General features: G+C 39.5%; 1 protein-coding gene across 1 annotated transcript in view; it reads left to right on the top strand.

Moving 5' to 3' along the window:
• The window catches only part of LOC309437038 (carbonic anhydrase 3-like), a 143,485-nt gene extending 123,813 nt beyond the window's left edge, over window positions 1-19,672 (top strand). Inside the window, exon 8 of the mRNA XM_082046896.1 lies at window positions 19,653-19,672. The gene's annotated coding sequence lies outside the window, so the exon portion shown is untranslated. The remainder of the gene's footprint in view (window positions 1-19,652) is intronic.
• The last annotated feature ends 2,491 nt before the right edge of the window (window positions 19,673-22,163 follow it).

Here is a 22,163-nt window from a genome sequence, read left to right as displayed (position 1 = left end):
TTGTTGTTGCAGTCTGTTCTGTCTAATAATCTACAACGCTTTCCAGTAATGATTTTTTTTCAATTTGGTGTAATTCCTATAAACAAATTTCAACTTAATTTCATAACTGGAATTTAGTAAGCAACAAAAAAAAGCCTTTTATGTTTCTTTCCTAGTGCTACTCTGAACTGTACCATTTGGTGTACTAAGTACAACAGCAGAATCCAGAAAACAGGATCCAGTCACCATAACATCTTGCTGGCAGCCAGATCTGTCTTTTGCTGATGAACTCAAGGCAAGCTGCTTCACTGAAGACTATTTCCTAAGGGCTTCAGCTGATTAGCTTTAGGTAATTCCTAGGCTGACCAAATACTGCCTACAATTGGAGTGATACAGCTGGAAGATCATCCAAACTTCCAAACTTCCATCCCATGCTGGGGCAAGTCTAGTGGCCTGCAGTTCCTTCTGGGCTCTTTCTGGTCTCAGACACTTTCTCAGGGGAAAATGAAACAGTGCCTGCTGTCTATGTTAGGTAATTTACAGCACACACTTTCTCACCAGCTGGAAATTCATTGTCTGTTTCATTGTTGGTGATGGAAATGCTGTGTGTTGCTTCAGTTGAATATTTTCATTTTCTTCCTGATCCTGTAGAACTGTAGAACTTCACTAACATCAAAGTGTTTAGTATCTTCCTTTTTTTGCCAGTGCACAGGAAGGCAATAATCACAGATTCTTATGTCCAGAAGAAAGGAAATACTGTCTTTAGTTTCCTTCGGTGCAGCTGTCCTGTGCTGAAGGCACCTACTGTAACTTACAGATGAGTTCTTATTCTGGGAACGCTATCAGTTTAGCTCAAACCTCACTGAAGTTTCTGCCAAATATCGTGGTGATCACACTTACTGTTCCTCCACTTCATCTCTGTTTAGCCTTTTGCAGGAAACCCAGGAGGTTCATAGGGTTTGTGGAACTAGGGTAGAGTTCACCATGGTTCCTGACAGCAGATTCAGATACCAGTATATTAAAACAGAGCATCCTCACCCTACACACTGGTATCTCACCAAGCAGCGAAATAGCCCAGTGGCTATTGATAAATCAGGATAGAAATACATTTTACACAGACTGCCAAGGGTCGGCTGTTTTGGACTGAGCTAAAAGAGAGGGTTTTTTTCCCCTATTGACTGCCAGCTGAGTGTAGTCCTAGTTCCTCTGCTAAAGGGGATACAGACTCTGCTTTCTGATGTGCAAAGTGATGGTAGAAAGCAGAGTAGAAAGGTTTTCTCAGCAGTGATTGCAGCTGTACAGGGTGAACCAAGATGGCTCAGGGTCCCACGTGGCACTTCTGTGTGCCTGGAGTTAGAGGAGAGAGTTGTGCTCCTTGGCTGGGATGCGGTTCCAAGAGGAGCAAGTGTTATGACAGCACATTCACATTTCAGAGCATTAGCTTGAAAGTACCATGGCACTTAGTGCCATGATCTAGTAAACGGACTAGAGCTGGACCAAGGGTTGGACTCGATGATCTCTGAGGTCTTTTCCAACCCAGTCGATTCTGTGATCTAAATGTGCACTGGAGATCTGACTGCTGTATTTGCTGTGACTGTTACTCTATACTTCATTGTATACTGCCACTAGGAAACAGTAGTCATAATTGGGATTTTTTTTTTTTTTCTGAAATGGAGGCAAGAAGCTGTGAATATACAGAAAATGTGCTGTGAGCAAACTTAAGAAACACAAGTAAAAATAAAAAAAATCCAGTGGTTCAAAACGTAAATGTAGAGAAAAATGTAACAAATCAGACATTACCTGAGAAACCTTGATAGGAATGTTTTTCCTGCAGATCACATTCTCTATTCCCATGAAAAGGGCAGAAGAGATGCCAGGATTTACCCCATGAAAAAGAAAAAAAAATGTAGACAGTTAACTAAGATGAGACCAATGGATTTCTAAAAGAGATAATTTTCATTTTTAACACTCTTGAATGACTACCATGCTGCATAGACCACATCAAAAGAAAGACATCATGCTTCCTTGGGGGATCAGACAGGCTTCTAGCTTTAGAGTGGGGGAAAGTTGCACACACTACCTGAGAACTCTCTTCTAGCACCCACTCGGGGGTTTTAAGTGCATAAAACCAGCAACGCTAATAATGAAATTAATGAGGCTTAAGACTCATACTGTTCACAATGCAAAAATGCCCAAAGCATAGTCAGTGATGGGAAGCAAGTTCACTACAGGGCCAAACTGCACATTTTTCATAGGCAGAGTAATGTAATTAAACTCAGTCTCATGCAAGACATTATTCATATGCAATCTCTACACTCAGGCTGGAGGTCTATGTATTCTACCACCAATAGAAATGGTGATTTGCAAGACCTGTGCCCACATTTGGCTTGTGTTATGAGAACAGATTAGACAATTCCTGCTAAGGTTCATTTTTACTGCCAGAAGACTATGATCCTTATTTATCAGACTATAGAATTTCAGAAAGGGTGATTTTCCAGGATGGCAGATAAAGGGAATTCAGGCTGAATTCAGGCTACCATTTCCAGACATTCTGTAAAGCTTAGCACCACAGGAATGTACTCTCACACTATATCTCTCTATGTGTGTACTTCATGTATGGGCAGATATATGAATGTATCTATATACACACACATAAGTATGAATAAACATATGTATGCATACATGCATATATGTAAGCGTGTGTGCTTAAGGTAAGGCTGAGATGTTTTCTGAGCCATGGAAAAAATTTAAAAATTGTGTTACATAAACTGATGGCAAAAGCATTCACTACATGAGTCATATTTTGCACAGCTAGTACTTAGAAAGCCAGCACTGTTTGGCTTCTTTTCTTGTTCTTGAGCTGGATCAGATTTCTGCTTGACATAGCGTTACACTTCCAGTGACTCCGTTTAACAGAGGTAGATCATGAGACATTCAGTTGCTATCTGATGGAAGGGAGCTTGGAGCTATGTAGGTACTATTTTGAATGAGTTTTGGGCTGGGCTGGGGTAAAGAAGGACATTCCTCCATACACTGCTTTAGTGACTTCTCATTATAAACAAGATTTGAAAGATACTGGAAGTCTCATGAAGCATCTCTAGGAAGCTGACAGTGTAAGAAGAGAGTGTTTCACCCATGTAGGTATTAGAATCACAGATCTCAGGCAACCTCTTGCACAAAGTGGGACTAAATCATCACTAGACCATGTTGTTCAGGGCTATGTCCAATCATGACTTGAAAATCTCCAAGAGTGGAGGTTCTACAGCCTCTTTGAACAATCTATTCCAGCGAGTCACAACACTCATAGGGACTTTTTTCTTTATATTCAACCAGAATTTCCCTTGCTGCAGCCTGAGACCATTGCCTTCCCTCCTTTCCCTGTGCACCTCTGAGAAGAGTCTGGCTCTCTTTTCTGTAACTCCCCATTAATCACTGAAGACAACTAGATCTCCGCTTAGCCTTCTCTTTTCCATATTGAACAAATCCAGGTCTCTTAATTTTTCCTAGCAAGCATTTGTGCCCCTCCCCTAATCTTAGTGGATCCATGCTGAACTGTATGTACAGTTTGTCCATCTCTGTCTTGTACTGGAGAGCTCAAAACTTTACACAGTTTTCCCAGTTTAACCTCACTACTGCTGAAACACTAACATTTAATTAACCACACAGTTGATATAGAGGCGGAGTCAATTGCCATGTAAACCCAATATCAGAGTGAAGGTGTAAGAGCTGTTAGCATTTTCCAGTAGTGAGTCAACATGATAAGTTTCTGAGAATCTAGTTAAGTAAGAAGTCTGAAATCGCACAAGAGATGTCAACATCCAAATAATATAAAGACAAATTTTTATAACAGAAACTCTTGTTGCTCCATTGACAGTATGTGCTAAGCTATCTCTATTCCTTGCAAGACAACTATTTCATACCTTGGTGAATTTGAACAAAATGCTATTTAAAAATTAAATGTCAACTTGACTGGAAAGAAATTATCCAGAAGTCACTAAAAGGAAAAGGCTGTGATGGATATATTTTTTTTTCAGTCTTGCTTACAGTTATGATTCTCTTTCTAAAGTCTGTATAACTTGGTTGTATATGCAAAAGGCACACCAGGAGCATGTTGGTTTCTGGAGAGGAACTCAAACTTTGTGCAGGAACCTCTATTTTTCATTGTAACTCCCTAGACAATTATTAAGGTATGAGCAATTTCATGTTATAAACTTCCCTGATGTATTCCTAGTCTTTCGGTCACTGGCATAATAGGTACTATTATGATGTGGAAACATGCCAGTGATAAGCACATAGTCAGTTGACTTAAAATACAGTTGCTATGCAAAGTGAAGATTCACCTTTTCAAGAAGTGATTCTTGTTCTAAATATAGCCACAAATGTTGATACAATTTTTAGAAAAATAACTGTCTCCTGTAACTTCAAAAGGACAAGTCAACTATTTAATTGCGAAACAAAAGAAGTTATTCCAACACCTACTCAGTGTTGCACTCTTACCCACTTCTGACTAAGGCAATGCTGACATTGATTTGGGTTTGGCTTTTAGATAGGACAGTGTTGCCATTAAGCCTTAAAACATGTGTGTTTTGCAGTGTTGCTTTGGAGCATTTTTCAGCATAGTGTCAGCAGAAAACTGAGCTCCTCACACACAAAAAGGTATTTGTGAGACTCTGTACCCTGAGGGCCAGACCAACTGGGTAATAACAAAAGTTAATGGGGGCAAGGAGTCTCCTGCTTTCTAGCACGACTGTTCTCAGGAACCCAGCTGCAATCTCCATGCTCTCCAGAGAAATTACGTCAACTCGAGGGAGAAAGATAAGTGATAGGATGGAAGCACCTCTTTGAGGTTTGTTTTTTTCTGCCCCATTGCAGCAGATTATTGTCACAGGAAATGGAGCAGTCTCTGCAGTCAGAAAGATATGGAGACACCATTGTGACTGGTTTGCAATGGGAAGAACTCCTGATATACAGAGGTCAGACGTAGCTGAACCCTTTTAACCTCCTCATTTTTGTTAATAGTTCTAAATAGAAGAGCATGTAGGTTTCTGGTACCGTCCCCTCTCTGCCACAATAAATAATGAAGTAAATATAAGAAAGAAATAATCCTTGGCATGTTTGCAATATATTTTGAAAGGTCCTGTAAGGTTAAGAACATTATCTGGAAAGCCAGCTGCACTCTTTACTCCTCCCTGTTCTTGATAAGTCCCTTACTGAAATGGAGGACAAGTCAAACCTCATTGCACTGACGTTTTGAACTTTATCTGCAGGTTCTTATCTCTTCTGCCACGCAAAATATGTACATGAGAACCCTAATTTCTGCACGTTAGCAGCAAAAAGATTAAAAGAATAAATGCCTTTCATTCAGCTGTTCTCTACAAGCAGAAGACCTGCATACTGACGAATGAGTACAGTTTGGAATATCAGAGAAGAATATCAACAGAGTACACACACCTTCCTTCAACAAAATTGAAGACCTTCTTGCTGCTGTGTCTTTCTCAGTGCACACGCTGCAGGATGTCTTCTCTCTCAGTTAATACTGTTATACATGTCCAGTAACAGGTTGCTGCTCTTATTACTGCTGCTGTGTCTAGCAACCCAAGTAATGAGCAACCCAAGGTTGTATCATGGTAGGCACTTCATACAGACAGGGAGTTGTCTGCCTCAGAAAGCTTACACTCTGTATGAACCAAACTGGCTAATGAGGATGAGAGGGTAAATGGTACACAAGGAACTGAAGACCTGTAAGAAAGGCTGGAGGAAGCTGGCTCTTCTTGCACGGTCATGACCCCAATGGACAGATCTCCTCTCTACTGATTCAACCTGTACTTTGTGGTCAAATGGTGAATTCAGGCAGGGGCCCATCATTTCCAAAGGGCATCTGGAGCTCACAGTGCAAAAGAGCTCAAATCTCTCAGTTTGCCAGGCCTCCTCCCCCCCAGCCACTGCTGTTGGCCAGTGCAGGGAATCAGTGGTGGCGGGGTGCTCCCCATGGTTTGTGGAGCTCAGCTCTGGCTACAAGAACAAATAGAAGCTGGCATGTTTGTGTATACCCCTCTCACTTGTACCTGATCTGTCTGACTTTGCTTTCTTATCAGCTGAATAATAAAATTAATAGGATAATTGATTTTTCTTTTAATAATGAATGCAAATAAATATATAGTAATGTTTTTACTTAATGTCGTTATGTGATTAGGACCATTATCTGTTTTGCTCATTTGACACACCAGCACAGTTTGCTACTCTTACAGACATGAAATAATCTACAGTCATGGAAAAATAGAAATGTTACTCAGAACATGTGCACAGGTAGCAGTGAAACTTGCAACTGAAAGGGAAATGTAAAGTCTAATTTCTAGTGCATAACATGAGACACAACATTATATTAAGGACTGTAACAATGCATTACAGTTCGTGCATGACAGAACTTTTAATGTTATGCTTTAAGCAAGAAAGCTACAATTTCCGAAGCTTTTCAAATGTTCCACAGCTTAAAACTACCTTGGTTACCAGAAACACAGCATTGTATGAAGTATCAGGGAAAGAAGGATCATCATAGAATGCTAGGGATTGGAAGGGACCTCGAAAAATCGTCTAGTCCAATCCCCCTGCCAGAGCAGGAACACCCAGATGAGGCTACACAGGAATGTGTCCAGGCAGGTTTTGAATGTCTCCAGAGTAGGAGACTCCACAACCTCCTTGGGCAGCCTGTTCCAGTGCTCTGTTAACCTCACTGAGAAGAAGTTTCTTCTCAAGTTTAAGTGGAACCTCTTATGTTCCAGTTTAAACCCATTACCCCTTGTCCTACCATTATTTGTCACCGAGAAGAGCCTGGCTCCATCCTCGTGACACTCACCCTTTGTATATTTATAAACATTAATAAGGTCACCCCTCAGTCTCCTCTTCTCCAAACTAAAGAGACCCAGCTCCCTCAGCCTTTCCTCATAAGGGAGAGGCTCCACTCCCTTAATCATCTTTGTTGCCCTACGCTGGACTCTCTCCAGCAGTTCCCTGTTCTTCTGGAACTGAGGGGCCCAGAACTGGACACAATATTCCAGGTGTGGTCTCAGCAGGGCAGAGTAGAAGGGAAGGAGAACCTCTCTCGACCTACTAACCACTCCCCTTCTAATACACCCCAGGATGCCATTGGCCTTCCTGGCCACAAGGGCACAGTGCTGGCTCATGGTCATCCTGCTGTCCACCAGGATCCCCAGGTCCCTCTCCCTTACACTGCTCTCTAATGGATCATTCCCCAACTTATACTGGAACCTGGGGTTGTTCCTGCCCAGATGCAATACTCTACATTTGCCCTTGTTATATTTCATTAAATTTTTCCCAGCCCAGCTCTCTAGCCTGTCCAGGTCTCGCTGGATGGCAGCACAGCCTTCTGGTGTGTCAGCCACTCCTCCCAGCTTGGTGTCATCAGCAAACTTGCTGATAGTACACTCTAGTCCCTCATCCAAGTCATTGATGAATATATTGAACAGTACTGGCTCCAGCACCAACCCTCGAGACACTCCACTAGATACAGGCCTCCAACCAGACTCTGCCCCATTGACCATGACTCTCTGGCTTCTTTCCTTCAGCCAGTTCGTAGTCCACCTAACTACCCGATCGTCCAGACCACACTTCCTCAGTTTAGCTATGAGAATGCTGTGGAAGACTGTGTCAAATGCTTTACCGAAGTCAAGGTTGACCACATCCACCGCCCTGCCATCATCTATCCACCTCATTATATCTTCATAAAAGTCAATGAGGTTGGTCAAGCATGACTTCCCCTTGGTGAAGCCATGTTGACTGCCCCTAATGACCCTCTTATCCTTGATATGCCTTGAGATGGCACCAAGGATAAGTCGTTCCATTACTTTCCCAGGGATAGCAGTGACATTGTCTGTTTTGCAATGGCATTGATAAAGCCACGTGCCTGACAGATGAAAGCATTATCATTATTAGAAATAATACTGTACATAACATCATATGGACTACAAAGTACTCAGCCACATGTTAAAAACAAAAGCCTCCTTATGCTGACAAATATACAGACAAAAGAACTAAGTGGGTAAGTTCAGTATTTCATTACTGAGAGAAATGATGATATGTACAGCATTATTGACAACTGTGATGTTTTGGGAAACTATTTGCCATTACAAAGATTTTCAAAAGCATATTGTATTTAGTGGAAATGAATCTTCTATGCTGACAGATACTGTGTTTCTTTTAGAGACAGGCAAATATTTAGAGACTATCTATTATTTGGACAGAGGATATCCTCTTAGCCAGGTACTCTGGCATTTATAAACAAAAATATTTTTTAAAAAGTAATTTCTGTGGGAACTGTTGGTGCTTCAGTGTCAATATTTAAATCATCACTGTTAAAAGAGCAGTCAGATACAGGTTATTGGTTGCAGCTTATAGTAAACGTTTGGTTGTATAAATGGAATCTGTCTGTTGTTACTGATATCTGTGTCTCCCCTCTTTAAAAATGTGCCCTTTTTTTTAATGAATTTTACCAACATGAAAAAAATAGTATTTTACCCTGTTATGTTTGCTGCCAGCTCTTTATTACAGTATCAGGCTTCATTCTGGTAGTTAACAAATGTTAGCAAGTTTAGAGGCACAGTAGAAATGATGGGAATTGTCATGTTAATGAAACTCAGGTTTAATAATTAAATCCTGGTAACTAGAGGGGAGGGTACGCTTTTAAAAAATCCATTCAAGGCCTGTGGTTATGTAATTGTTGTGCAGTTTAAGCCCATTACAAATTCCCTGAAGTGAACTGTTAGAATTTTTTACTCTACATTGCACAACATCTTGTGCACCGTGAAGCAAATGTCTAGGTCCTACCCTTATGCTGGTGGTAACACTGAACACACTGACATTCAACTGGGCTTCTACATATTCCTCACTTGCACTGCAACAAGCTCCTGCTGCCGTACACTGAAAGCTTTGCTTTGGCATGCTCCCCTTAATGGCAAACTGCCTGGGTACAAGCAGCTGCGAGATGGTATTTCTTTACATTTCAAGTCAAGTAGCACTTATCTGTGCACAAAGGGTAGTGCTGGTAGTATTTAACTGAATAAAAAGAAAGAAGGAGTCATTTATTAATTCTACAAGCTTTTTCTATGACCAAATTAATTACCCTGTGTGAATGAATTCATAGGTCTGAGCACATGAGGTGCTACGTTAGATAACTATGTATTGTCCACACTGCTGGATCAATAACACTGAGCAGGGGGTGGTCTATTATGTGTCTTATTTCTTCTTTTGGTCAGGTCAGTTAGTTCAGCGTGCATTTGAATTATATTTAATTAAAGCCAATTTAACAACGACAGATGTTCCTTGTACCTTTTACCATAAACAAAAATACTCCATTTGCTAAAAGGGGTTCTTGGCTGGGAAAAAGCCAATATTCTTTAATTTACCTTCTGCCCTGATGAGATCCCTTAGGTAGAAACTAAAGCCATGTTGCTCAGCAGGCTCGAGTTCATGACTTCTTGAATGTTGAATAAATACAGAAGATCATTAATGCCTTCATCTGCATTATTGTAGTTGCTCATATGTTATGGAGTTTTCATTTGCTGACTGGTGTAAAGGATTAGAAGAGGGTTGTAACAAAGCATATGTTGTGTATAATGTATAAATGTAGATGTGTCCTTCCTCCTCTATATTGCTCTACGTGAGAATCCAGTTCAAAATAACAAAAGCTTCACCTTACTTGGGTGCAAGGTCAGTGAAAAATATATAAAAAGGGTTCTAAATTTGCAAGTCTTGCTCATATCGGTGGGAGAATTAAGTAAGAAAGCCAGTGTTTTGGAAAACAACAGGAGAAACTGAAATTACAGTTTTTTAAGATATAGGATTTAATAATTCTGTTAGAAGGAGTGACCTGCTTTGAACCGTGGGATGGAATGTGTGCATGTATGCACATGTGCATATGCTACATCTAATGGGCTACAGAGATATAGAGCATATTTAACATCTTATTTCACAAACTTTACATTTTTTTGCAAGACTATTGCTCATCTGTTCCTTCTGAGGAGTTAAGCTACTTCCGTGGCACTGCACATCCATGATAACACAGTCTGCTGGGGCTAGTCTGTATAATTTTATTGTACCATGGCCAAAAACCTATCCTGTCCTAACACACAAACATTTTATTTATAGGCCAGTACAGAAACCTTCCCATTCCTTATCTTTTCTAACACTCCACATACTGTGATATCAGGAAGTGGACAAAATGAAGTTAATTTCAGCTCCATGGACAACCTGTGGTGTGACTGTTGAAATATAAAAGCAAAGGAGACATGAACAGGGGGATGCTGCAAGAAGGAAAAAAACTGTTGTGTTAACATCTTTGAAGCAGCTGTCTCTGTCTTGAGATGGAACAAATTATCACTTTGGTTACTGCTATTTCAGCATGCAGGAGTGTGACCTGAAACATGCAGGGTATCATGCATCCTTAAAAATTCTAGAGTGTCCTAATGGTGAGGCAAAAAAGTACTGGGGTCATAATTTCCACATTGTCACATGGCCTTTGTTTACTTTATCTAAACAGCAAATGTAGCTGAGTCAAATAGTCAGAAATTCTTTTTAATTTTACACCATGCCATCCTAACCTACTTAGGCTACCAAAACATATAGACTCATTTCCAGCCTCACAGAGCACTGAGAACTGCAGACAGCCTGTACCAGAGAGAGAGTGCTTTGGTCTGTAGTGCTCCTCACACCTGCATCACAGAGAAAACCCAGGATCGTCCCCATATTGCCCCAAAACAGGGCATCTGCTAAGAAAAGTTCAAGGAAATGCCTTAATACTTGCTTGAATTCTTGCTGAAGGAATATGCAAAGCCCTATTGACTTTGCTTGATTTTTGACTCAGACCCTCCTGCAGACAGCCCAAAGTGAAAGTCTTGAGACTGCTTAGTTGTTTTTGCCAGCTGAACCACTCTTCTGTTTCTTGTCTGGCACCTGTAAATGTGCCTGCATGAAAAGGGGTGGTCTGAGCCTCCCACATGTGCCACCTGATGATTCCTATCTTTGTCCCAGAGGCAGCAGCTTAATCTTGGAGTAGCAGAGACCTCACACAGGTTGTGCTCTCCTGTACTAGACATGGGATTATTAAAAAAAAAAAAAACAACAGAAGGAAGTAAAATTTTAATTAAGAACTGACACATTCCTTTTGTTGTGTTTCAACATGAAATACAATAATTTTTTGGTTTGGATAAGGCATCCATGTCAGAGTGTTGATTAAATCATGTCCTTGTCTGCTTAAATGAAAGAAAGAAAATAATCCCTTTTTTAAAGGCTTTTGACCTTGTGTTGCCTGAATCAATGTTCTGTTTCCTTGCATAGCAATTACACCCACTTTACAGAGATTCAACATTAATATTTCTAGAAGCTTTAACAGCCTGCCTCAGGACTTTAGAAATGACAGATAAAAGAAAAGTTTTCAAGGTTGTTTACTGTTTCATAAGACTCAATTCTTTTATGCCATGCATTTTTTATTTATCAAAAACCTACTTGACATTGCTACAGAAAAACTGATGACTGAGAACTGTATTTTTGCTCTCAGGTTCAGTGGATATTCATAGTTTGTAAGTCATTACTTTGAGTTCAGCTGCAGATTTGCTCTCCCACCATTTTGCATCACTGTCTTTTTACTAGGCAATGTTTGTGAAAGTCCTCAGGCTCAGAGATAGCATCACATTCCTGAAGAACTCGTTTCCTATAGTCTGAGACTATAAGGTCACCCCGGGCTATAGGTTCACACACTGGTTGTGCAGTTTACAGTGTACCAGCAGCAGCAGCCGCTTCTGTAGTGGAAAAAATGTATTCCAGCAACCAAAAAATGCCAGTCACTGGTGTATGTGATTAGCACCAATTCATGTGCAAATGGAGAGTGCGGATAAAGGACCCAGAGGACATCCTCGAAGAGGAACCACCAAACAGAAAAACATGGGTAGGAAAGAAGGAAATTGTCTCTCATATACCTGCCAATAATGGTATGTACACCATAGAATAAAATATCCTGGGAAGTGAAGACACCACACAGTTTAGTATTGTTGTTGGAGCAAAAAAGTTACTCTGAAAAATGGGTGTTTCTCATTCTAAGTTTCAAAGTTTCTCTTTTAAATGGATTAATCTTTTAAATAACAAACAGATGAGATTAATTTGCTGAGCTCTTATACAACACTACAATATTTTAATTTGCACATTTTCTGCATTCACAGTATCAAAAGTGCTATCCATTTTTGCTTGTATTTTGTCTTCAATAGTTTATTACTCAACAGTACAAATGAGTCATTTCTTTTCAGACTACATTACAGAAAGCAGTGAAGAACAAAACATAAAATTTCCATGGGAGGGAACCAAGAGGAGGTGTTCTGTGCAACAAAGCTGTTTCTGCACCTAAAATCTCATTATAGGCATTAAAATGTCACCTTAAAGGCTCTCTAAATACACTGACTAGCAGAACAGAGCAGTGTGCCCAACAGGTCCCTGGCCGGAACAGGCACGGATGAGGTATAAACAGAAAGACAGATGTCTCTGGCAATATGTTACTTGACTGAGATCACTTTCCTGCAGGAATCCAAACCTGACCAGTATGTTCTTCTGACACATGCTTCAAACCAAGTCCTACAGCAGCTCTTGTTCGTGAGGTGTTAAGAATTGCAATGCATAGTCCAAAAAAAATCATGGAGTTAAATATAAAAGCAGATATAGCTGCTGTGAGGTATGTACAGCTCAGCAAGGCAAAGCCTTCAAAGCAAGCTGAGAGAGCCATGGGTTTGCTAGGCCCTCAAGCCTAGCACAGGAGCACCATCCTTAGGATGGACACCATTGGATAAGGCCTGATGCTCTGGTGTCCCAGGCAGTTACGGCCATATATATGAGCCTAAAGCCAGCCTGGACAACAACAGTTTGGGTTCCCTGAACACATCAAGACAAAGTTCAATGCAAAGGTAAACTCGGCCTGCAGTCCCAGAAATTCAACAGTGTAGTACATACAACATAAACCACCACAACTTCATAATCCTGTATAACAAGGTACAATATTTGGATTCTAACAGATTAGCAGCTCCTACTGCTTGTTCTCCACTTGTTTTTGGAGTCTCATCTCATCTAATTGGTTTTTGCACAAGCAACAACAGAGTTAGAGTCTGAACTCCAGGGATCTGTGTTAATAAAACAGGATTATGATCTTTATGGACCTCAGTCAAAATCTGAGTATTACAACTTCAGATATAAACAGCATGCACAGACAAACTCTTCAAATGCAAAATTTCTGTTAGTAATTGCTTTTAGCAACGAAAAAAAAAAGAATAATATTACATGATGTACATGCCAATGTTTCTGCAAGCAGAATGTTTCTTTCAGGCATTACCAGCCAAAGTTGTGTAGGTGTTTCATTAAAAATTTAGAAAAAAAAGCAATATAAGTATTTTCTATACAAAACCACAGCAAATATTGCAGAGTTTAACTGCTACTGCACAGCTCACTGCTTGGGGTAATCAGCAGGACTTTCTCCTCATGGAGGAGCACTCCAAGAAGGGGTGCCAGCCCCTTACTCAAACATATAAGCCCTATAGCAAAGCAGGCAGGACACAAGTCACCCCTTTCCCTATACTGTGCTACCAGTGAGTAACTCTTTGAGGTCACTTAGCTAAATTATGTACCCTCTTGTGTTCAGGAAAAAAAAGGGAACTGATGCCCGGATCAGATGCACCAAATCCAGCTGAAAGCAGTGGGAGTTCGGTGGCTGTGCTCAGTGGAGAGTTTTGAAGAGGATATTTAGCCAGAATTATGTGCCTACGGGATGACAAGGGGTTCAGAAAGATCCTGCACAGCTCTTAATGAACATAAACTCATCAGCATTAATCTCCTGGTCTGCACGTTCCTCCTGCTGTCAGCTCTCCTCGCTGACTGCTGCAAAGGCAAATAACACGCTTTCTGCTGACGCCCTGCAGCGGCCTGCTAGGGATGGGGTTTAGGGTTTCTCTCTGGATCTTGTCCTGTGTAATTTGTCTTTGGTAACACAGATATAGCAGGAAACAGTACCCAGAAATAGAGCAGCTAGTGATTTGAGGATTCTGCATTTTCAGTCCTGAAATTCAGTAATCAGCGATCACAAGCTGAGCATTTACCATCAAGAATTGCTTTCGAAAACTTGGCTCACTCTTTTTTTTTCCCCTCCCTTTATGACTTATGCTTAGTCCTGCCTTCCTTCACTAATATTAAAAAAAAAAAAAAGGTGCACATTACCATTAAAAAAATCTGAAATTATCCTAAAGGACATACTTTTTGTAGCTTAACACTGTTAATATTAATTGTATCAGATAAATCATAACAAGCATTCACTTGCCAACATGCTCCAAACTAAGTAAACAAAAAATGTCTCCCATCTTGATGTTAATTTATTTATTCATTTGCTGACTAAAATCAGACATTAAGACATGAGAGACACGTGAAATTCTCTGAAGCTTTCTGCCCAGATGGACAGTAAAAGTTTGTCTGAACACAGAACTCTTTGTCTGAGCACTGCAATGGGTCAGAAGAAGGCAGAAAGTATCTATTCTAAAAATATGTATTTATGTGTTCTTAATAAAAACCACAAACAAGACGGTCTTTTCTTCCAGCATTGGAAAAAATTACATGGGAAAGAACTAATTTTTGCTTTGATCCTCATTAGATGTCATTAGCAGCTACTGCACTTGCAGACAAAGGTTTCTTCCCTGTATAAGGAGAAGTTGTGTATGGAAAGCAGTGATAAAGCCCGAGGTATGTCTTTCTGAGTGATATTGCATGTAGCTCAGTGGAGCTCACAAATGGCCCTTTAAACTGTTTCAGCTTTGAAGAATTGGCAGGAGAATCTTAAAATCAGAAAACAAAATATTTATGGCTACTTGATTGAATCTTTTTGAATGAGGGATTATAAGTGCATGACTCCATGGAATTGTAAATTGCATTAAAAAATACAATATTTATGTAACTGTACTTCCTGTCATCTTTTCAGACCTCCAGTATTGTTTCAGAGAAACAGTCCTGCCCAATGCATAAAAATGCATCACAGGACCCTGTTCCCATAGATCTGAAATTTCTTAGTTTAATCTTCACCCAAACAAATATTCCCTTAAATAAAATAGAATCATATTCTCAGTGGCATGTGCTGAGTGTTTTCAGTCATTTGAAAGAGTAAACAGGGCCCCCCTGCCTGTTCCTGCTTCCTTTGGTCCTGCTTCCTTTCCCACGTGCTTTATTTCTCTGACTCTTTGACCCACACTCAGGCCTGGCAGGTTCCACCTTCCTTCCTCAGCTCCAACAGCACTGTGGCACCGTGTAGCCAATGAGCCACCCAAACAAGCTCTTCCACCTTTGTTGGGAAACCATGGCTGAGAACTTTCTGCTTTATGGGAAGTGATTCCACGTGGGTGTCAGAGAGACACCGGACCCTCTCCTCATACCAACACATTGTTTCTCTTATCTTGACCTCTGCCTTTTCTCTAATTCCCTACATTTATTTATTGAACTACTGGATTCTTGGCTAGTTTTTACTGTGTTTGCTACAGAATAGGCCTTTGGGTTGCTGTTTTGTTTTTTTCTAACTGATGTATTCTGCGGAAAGAAATGTTTATTTTAGTCAAGGTATGAGCTAGACTAAAAAAAAAGTTCCCTTTGACTTCACATACCTCAAGCCCCTAAATCCAGATATCATTCCTGAAAGCAGATTTTCAACACAAAAACAATTAGAAACATGGTAGCTTAGAAAATTCTTCTCAGTTTGATTGCTGCTTAGATGATGTACAAAATAAGTATGTAAAAATACAATGCCACGCTCAGAGGAACTGTTCTGCTTTGAAGTTATATCCAGCTGGCACCTGTTTTGGTGTCATTGATGTCACGGAAGAATATTAGCTATGTTTCTCTTTTTCCTTCTCCCACTCATTTACCAAAACAGTATGGTATTCAGTGCTTCCTACCCTGCTTTAAATTTTTACTATTATATACATCTGATAAAGGTTTACAGTGAATATTAAACAGCTGAACATTACATGAATATTAAATGATCAGTATGAAACAGCTGAATATTAAACAGTTCAAGGATGATGCAGGAAGAAATGTCTTGGTGATAACTGATCATAACAATATTGCAAAAATCACTAAAAGTAATTATTCCTTTGCATCTGAATATACATTATTAAAAAGGTCATCAGAAATTACAGTATTTTGTGATATTTTGTGATCTTAAACATGTATGGGCCATGATATCAACTACTCTGAGACATACCATAGTTTACAAACTCTGGTCTACATCATCCAACAAGCTGTTTAAGGAGAACAAACAGATTTTTGCTCTGAGTTTATTCACTGGAGCAGAAAACCTACTGATTGAACCCTAGTAGTAATCACATTTTGTAGCTTCTATTATGATATTTTACAAAGTCTTTTGATTTGTGAGCTCCTACGTATTTCTGATAGAGATATGGATCCACACAAAGATGTTAGTTGCAGAAGTGTTCGCATACCTGCCATAGCATATGGGAATTTTCTTTTCTTGCTTTTAAAGACTTCCTAAGGAATAGTCCACAGAACTCAGAAATTTCCAGACAGTAGACTGAAACTCCCTATTCTACAATATATTATTTTGAGTATTCCGTCCTCTCCTCAATTAGATGTACTTCACAAATGCAAGATATAATTATTTCAAGCCTGAAATAGAAATGAACACCTAGAATGAGGGTGACTTAAAAGGATGAAATGGCGATAGAGCCCACCAAGTTTATCAGGAAAGAAGAGGCTACAGCCTCCACATACAGAATGAGTACCTGGTCTTGCTGAATTTCAGGGTTCACAGCAAAGGTTGTGCTCAGCCTAATTATGTCAAGAATAAGAAGAAATTGCCATGGACCGAGATACCTTGGCTTTCCAGAAACCTTGTATTTAATTAGAAAGTCTCTATGGAACGATGTTGCCTGCTCTTTAGGCATGGAGAGCTGATTCATATTTATAGAGTAACTAGGGTCAGCATGAAACCCCATGTTAACATTAACAAGGGATAGCTAATATGAGATTGGGAATTCTTGTTATAGGCACTACCCTTAACTCCCTGATGGGTGTCTGTCTAAACAAAACTCATGGCAAAAGAAAGTCCTACACCAAGGTTGGCAACTGCCTTTGGATTTGACCTTATCAGCAGAAAAGTAAAGAAGAAAGATATATCCTTTGAAAATGGCAGTTGGCCACAAGCAACACCATCAGACATGGTTACCTGCTCGTCTGTTGTCATGTCAGCTGATTATTAGTGCAACCAAGATCAGGATCAGAAAAGATGTGCTCAGTTTTGCAATAATAGCTTGCTGCTAAGACAATTTCATTGGTGGATTTTGGATAAAGAAAGGCCCCCATCTTGTGCTTCTTTTAAGATCACAGTGAGTGAGAAACAGGTGCTTGTGCTTCTCAACAAATCACTTCTAGTTCTGGTGATCTGCAAGGAGCTAGTGAAGAGCAATTTAAGATGATGCCATAGTTCTTGTTTAGAGGCTGAGCATAACAGAAATGTTTAACTAGGCACATGAAGCTAGGTAATGTTTCTGAAACCAAATGCAAGCATGAATCTGTGTTGACATACTCCTGGATAACCATCTGCGTCTGCACATATCTGTTATTAACCATTGTAGTTTCTTAAAAGGTTCAGTTATTGACCGCAATTCACAACATCACAAAGAAGTGAATGCACTAAGAGGAATAAATGTTAGCAGGGAGGTACTGATTCTGAGCATATTTTCTTTCTTTTCCAAGCTATGGAGAAAGGCAGCATAATCTGGTCTGACCATGCGGTGCCTAAATAGCCAAACAACTTCTAAAATGCCCAGTAAATTCTTCTGACTTTACTGTAGATTAATTTGGGAACTTAAAAAAAAAGTCTTTAAGGGTCTCCAAAGCTATGTCACAGCTAATTCAGTTCATCAGTTGTCATTGAGGAATATGGTGGCCAGTGAGTCCCAGCAGCAGAGCAGAGATGAAGGCCTCTGAGCCTTCATCATGGAGAGGAAGCAAAAGGCCCCTCTGAGAGCCGATACCATCAACTAGGTAGAGGAGTCACTTCCTGAGGGGAAGTGAAATCAAACATAATGCACACCAGGAAATCACAAAAATCTGCAGGATTCATTAGTTTCCCAGAAGAGGTAGATGTTTCTCTAAATTGCAAAAGTTAATGTACATGGTCTTTGTTTTCAGCAAGTTCAACAGGGAGTATGACAAAAATCCTGTTGTCCTTGCCTCCAAACTTATTCATGTTTCCTTGTAAGTTGCTACCTGATGAGCCATTTATATAACTGGTTCCCCAGTTATTTCCTCTGGTGTCTCTGCACCAACAATATCTAATTTGACTTTGCTTCCTATGATTCTTATCCAGTGCTGCATTTAAATGTTAGCATCCAGCCCAAAAATCAAAGTAAACCAAAACCAACCTATGTTACCTAATATTTTCATGAATTCTTATAATGTCAATAGTTGTGAATATAAATATGGCTATGATGGCTCCCTTTCTGAGACATTTTATTCTCTGCTGCTCACTACATCAAAATTTTGGTTATTAGTATAGCTACAGCTCTTCCTAATTATCCAGCTGTTCCACCTTTTTCCTCCATCTCACCCAGACTGCCAAGTACTCTTTCTCTTGATCCTTTACTGCTCTTTATCTACTCATATGCCAACTAGGGAATAATGTGCTAACGAAATAATTTGGAGATCTTGAAGGAATGGCCATATCACATCAAGCATCTCAGAGTTTCTGCTGTACTCAGAATTATCACTGTCTTACAAGATCAGGTAGAAACTGGCAGGAGACAACACCTGGTGTTTGTACCACTGCTATTGTTTCACGTAATCCTAACTTGTCTAATGTCTAAATGGATTTCTTCTCCATGTCATGCAATGTTGTTTTATCAGGAAATTGTTCGTGCAATCATTATAGCTCCTCCCAATCCTGTGCATCATTTTTGCGCTCATGAACCAGCGTCCAAGTAGTATGACAGTGCACTGTGGTGAAGCTATACAGATAATGGTAACTATGGTGCCACACCAAGATATTACTTCTATTTACCTAATCATTGATAAGTTAACTGTAAATGTAGGAGGGGAAACACTTACTTAGGAGGCTTCCTTATGATAATGAGTCACTCTATAAATCTGTATGATTAGGACTAGCTACTTACAAACAGTGCTTTCCACCCTGTAAATCTCTGTAGTATTCATTTTGTAGGGCAAAGGTGTACTGAGCTAAGGATCATATTAGCAATTTGCACACCAACTTGAGTGCTGCACTTAATTTGCACAGTAGGGAAAAAGGTGCAGGGGTGCCTGCTTCAAGAGGGTGGTGCGGAGGTGGAAAGGATACTGAATTCAGATAAACAAGTTAACTAGTTTGTCTCTTTAAACATTCTCTGTAAGCAATGGAGAGATTCCTCCAGAAAGTGATGCAGGGAATGTAAATAAAGTTCCTGATGTAAATCCTATTTAGAAGAGCTCCTAGCTCTTCAGTGGTTCTTCAGGGAGTCATTTTGGCTAGCTTACCTAGCCAAAGTTGAAGGGTATTAATATGTCCCCTCACCTCAGCTGTCTTCTCCATTATGTCAGTAGCTGCCACTGACAGTGTTCAAGCTTCAGGCATCATCCAGCATGTCATTAAAGACCCCAAACTGCTGACTATACCGTGTTTCCCTGTAAAGCTTTGTTTGCCCTGTGAACTCCACTTTGACTGTTAAGTAGGTGTTTTTGAATGATGACCAAGTAAAAAGATAGATCTTTTCCAAGAAGACAAGGTACAGCAACTCTTCTGAGATCTTGGGCTGAATTTCAATTTTTGTAATAACAGCCTTCTTCTGTAACCATATGATCCATACTTTTTACAGAAACATTGGTACTTCCTGAATAAATGTTTATTTCCTCTAATATAAATTGTTTATTTATTGTCATAAAACTCACACCTCACTACCACACCTCACTGCTGGTATATGCAATATTCACAGAGTTCACTGATCCATCCAAGTGACCAAGTGATCCAAGTGACCAAGGCTGTAATGACCCCAGTTGCCTGCACACCACTGTGCTCAAACACACAAAGACAGGATTTGCATCCAAATGGGTGTTTGGAAGAATACTTTACAGGCCGTAATGAAGCTATATTGTTGTGTAACCGCTGTTAATGGGCTTTTGTAATTGTTTCTGAAACTGTATTTGAGCATTGCAAAATCAATTACGTGAAAGAATTCAAAACTTTTAGAAAGGTGCAATTCACGTTTGATGTCTAATTTAAGGTCTCCAAAGAAAATCTTGAGCACTTGACAGTCCCTTCTAAAAGATCTTTGCACAAGTATTGCTTTTTAGGTATTGGTCTGACTTATATATTGCTCTTTTTACATGAAAGAACTAATTTTAATATACATCTGAAGTAAGTTTCATAAGATCATATCATTTTTTTTAGATTTGGAATTGGGAAAGTGTTAAAAAGTTGGCTTTTCCTGGATTTAGTAAGGTAATACTTCTGAATGTCAGTTCTGAAAATCTACTCTCTGAAATATTTTCCACAAGGTAATTAGCCTGTTATTAAAAATTTCTGCAAGGCTTCAGTTCTGGTGGTAAAAACACCAGTCATGTAGACATACACTACTTTTATGTGTCTGAGTTTCTCCTTTGTATTCAGTAAAGCAGCTTTTGCAGCTAAAGTTGCACCTGTGCATTGTATGGATGAGAAAAAATCTCAGTGAATGATAGACACATCCTACATTGGAAAGCTAAACACTTGAGCTGCAGAGACTTTCTTACCTGCTATCTTCTGTATATTTATCAAACATGTGATGAGCAAAACTGGAAATTTCATGAAAGCAAGAATTCAAAATAGCTTTAAGTCACAGATCTGTTAAATTCAGCTTGACTGTAACAATAATTTCCAGCAAAAAGTCACTTATGTCTATCCCCTCATCATTTTTAGTTAAAGTTGCACTAAGAAGTCCTTCAAAATGAATTTAAGCGAACTACCCTATGCTTAACAGTGAAATTTGTTTCCATGTAAAATTTGTTGTATCTTTTCGAAGTTTACTGTTATCTAATTGTACCTTTATAAAAAAAAAATCATAAGATTTATCAGTTTATCATGAGTTTTCACAGAAATATTGGGAAACTTCATGAGTAACTGGCTTGTGACACTACTTGAGATCACAATAGTGTGGCAGATGTACACCCCCGCGACACATAGGGATTAAAGGAAAGCAGCAATTACATTTGATTTCAGTCCAGTAAAGCACTTAGTTAAATGAAAACTGCTATTGTCATCAACAGAACTGTAGATACTATTAAAGAAAGCAAGATTTGCACACTCACATAGATCATCGTCCAATATCTTACTCATTTACATGGATGTAAGGATTGCATGAGCATTTTTAACTCTCTTAAGTTCAGATATTACCATATAAATGCCTTACATTTTAGCAGTCTAAGGAAGCGAAGTTAACTGATATGAGTGATAAGGCTGACTGGGGGCTGCAAGGCTAAGTACAAGCTAAGTGTTCTGTACTGTTTTAAAGGTGGTTCACTGTCTCCAACGTGAGTATGGGCTGTTGGTACCCAGCGTGTGGCTAAGTTGTGTCCCTTGCTGCAACTGCATGAGCTATCTGCATAGACTACGTGTGTGTATGCTTGTGTTTTTATCATAAACACAGGGCTATGTTAATCCATCCAGCTTTAAGGAAAAACCATTATATTCTTAGGTGGGGTCTAAATGAAATTAAGTTAGCTGCTGGAATAGTACTTAAAGGATGCTTTTCTACAGGCTTGCTTAATGAACGGTTGTTTCATATTAAGGAAAGGGTAGATCCCCGTTTTACATTTTACAGAGGAATTTTAAGATTATTCAAAGCAGTTAATCTACATGGTAATAGTAGCTTTTGGAATTTTCCACATCCCTACAAGTTTGCAAGTCAGCTTTCATGCTCCCAAACATGCTCTGTCTCCTTTCCTTGTCATTGGCATCGAATTGAAAGCTGAGTGAAGTCTTATTGCTCACTCTGCTAACAGAAGGAGACACAAAAGAACAAGTTGAGCAAATCATGAGACTATCTTACTCTCAGAGTCATATTTTAGTCAGACTGGTGCTTTAAATTTATAAAAGAAGAAACAGTTTAGTGTCTGTA

This window comes from Streptopelia decaocto (assembly GCF_964273445.1).
Source record: "Streptopelia decaocto genome assembly, chromosome: 2".
NCBI lineage: Eukaryota > Metazoa > Chordata > Aves > Columbiformes > Columbidae > Streptopelia > Streptopelia decaocto.
This window is presented reverse-complemented; position numbering and strand designations above follow the sequence as displayed.